The sequence below is a fragment of the Galeopterus variegatus genome, unplaced genomic scaffold, assembly GCF_000696425.1.
Source record: "Galeopterus variegatus unplaced genomic scaffold, G_variegatus-3.0.2 Scaffold14572, whole genome shotgun sequence".
NCBI classification, from domain to species: Eukaryota; Metazoa; Chordata; class Mammalia; order Dermoptera; family Cynocephalidae; genus Galeopterus; species Galeopterus variegatus.
The window spans coordinates 19,324-21,926 of NW_007740683.1; positions in this window are offsets into that span (position 1 = coordinate 19,324).

Genomic DNA, 2,603 nt, shown 5'->3' on the forward strand with positions numbered 1-2,603 from the left:
CTTATTGAGAAGTATGGAGGGAAATAAGAGAACAGCAGAAAAGGTGAGGGAGGTTGCTCTGGTAAGTGGGAATCAGAGGTGGGGTAGAGAAGCAGGGAGCTTGAGCTGCTAGTTTTTATTATAAGCATTCTAGCCCCATTTGAATTTTTAGCTGTGTGCAAGTATTTGATTTTTAAAAATACATCTTAAGCTAAAGCGGGGGAAAAAGTAGAGGAAAATATTTGTAACCTAACTTTGTAAACTTAAATTGAAAAATACTATAAAAGATCAATAGATTTGACTATATAAAAAATTCAAAACCTCAGTGCATCAAAATGTGTCAAGTTTCTGGGACTGAAGAGTAATAGCAGCCACCTGATTCCTAAACTCTTCACACATCTTAAACTTTAATACCAACAAACAGGGCTGGCCAGTTAGCTCAGTTGGTTAGAGCACAGCCTTGTAATAAGGTTGCAGGTTTGGATCCCAGATCCCACACTGGCCAGCCACCAAAAAAAAGAGCAACAAACAACACAAATAAAACCAAACACGAGTGATTATGTGGGAAAGGTGGTAAGCATGGAGGGTAGAAACTGCAGAAATGGTCACTACTGCATGTCTCCAGATATCACACAGTTAAAAAATCATTCCAAAGCAGCAGCCCAGTTTGCAACCTTTCACAGAGTAAAGGCAACAGAACTTCTTGAAGTGCCAGGGAAAAGAGGCAGAGCAAGGACATTGAGACCTCTAGATCCCTTCAGCATTCCCAGGACAGAAAATGCCACAGAGAATGTTCTGTGGTTGCAGAGCAGCACAGAGAGGTTCAAGAGACTCCCTGAAAAAGGAGGGGAGAGGAGGACACAATTCCCGCTTCCTTTGAGAAAACTGCTTCATCTGCAGGGTGTGAAGTCTTCGTCAGGAGTGCCTGCCTCCCACACTAGAAGCCAGTTCCTTCCACCTACTTCCTGAGCCTGTCTGCTAGGCTCTTCCTTCCTCTCTTCCTGAGCCTCTTCTTCGCAAGAGCCTGTCTGCTAGGCTCAGCCGACTGGACACTCTCTCCAGGGACTGGAGAAGTACGGCAAGTTCCTAGGAAGGTTAGGGTACTGCAGTGCCAGAAGCAAGCATGCTCTCCACAATTCCACAGTGGAGGCTGGGAACTGTCCTCAGCAGTGGCTAGAACATAGGCAGCACAGTTGTGAAATGTTCAATATAACCAGTACCTAGCACCTTCAAAGACAGGGCAAGTAATAACACTTACAAATGTACATTAACCTTGTGGTTACAAATATTAATGAGCAACTTTTATTTGTTAAATCAGTAGTGAAAAGGAACAAAGAGGACCAACTTAAAGGCAAAACCTTTTAATGAACATTATAACAAATTGAGTCCATTGTGCTAAAAACATGTAGAAAAATTACAAATTAGTTTCAAAGAAAGCTTTCAGAATTGGTTTTACCCATCTTTTATACTAACGCTGGAGCTCCCAGTCACCCCCACCAACCAGCACACTGGAGATACTACTGTAATGTGACTACAATGTCATGGCTTCAGCAGACAAGCAGGAGGACAGGCAGCCTCCTTGAATACCTTATTAGAAAGAAATTATAAATGTAAAAATCTTTGAATTAAAATAAACACTGATACAGCTTGTATTCTGTAACACTTGTTTTAAAACAATATGTGGGGAAAACAGAAAAAAGAACATATTTCAATAATTTTGCACAATTTCACAAAATGAAAGTGACCTATTATCATCTAAAAATGTTTTAAATAGTACTTAATTTTCCTCGGACAGTATTGCAGTCACTAAATAAAACAAGGCTAGAATACCTAAAACATTGTGACACAAAAAAGAAAAACCATAACAAATTTTAAAGTTAATGCCCAAATTGCATGATTTTCTTAAACTAACCCTTATTTTCGAAGTACATATCATCTCAATACAGGATAATTGACTGTATTTTTTTTTTTTGGTGGCTGGCCAGTAAGGAGATCCAATCTCAAGTCTGTTTTGAACTCAAAAATATGGAGGAAAAACTGGCTTTCAACAGGATCACTGCATGATATTTAAAAACAGCCCCCAATTCAACAATGGGAGGCAAACAAATATGCATGGATTAGAAGGGATGTTGTAACACCAAGGTCAAGGTGCTAGGGAGGGGGTGAAGGGAAGGGGTAGGCACTATTCAGTCGGCCATGGAAGATTATGAATACCTTTCCTTCCCTGGTACATTTATAACTGTTCGGTTTTTCATTTGCTTGCTTTTTTACATCATAATTCAACCCCAAACTCCTTGCCAACTGTCCAGATACCTCCATATCCTGATGCATCAGGTTGTCTACAAATGTTATCTTCTTCCAACCCCTCTGCCCTGGTCAAATCTGGCAGTAGAGGGGGTGGTGGCTGAGACACAGATGGGGATCCAGAGTGCCAGGAAGACAGGCGCCTCTGGACTGACCCAACCCAAAGGCTCCTGAGCAGCTTCTCAATAAGCAGGACTCAGACTCTATTTACCCACTTCTCTGCAAGCACATGCTGCCACGTACACTGAGGACGGCCAATTGAGGACTGTCAATTGAGAACAAATGCAAGGGCAGCCGCAAAAGTTTAACAGCTAAAGAAA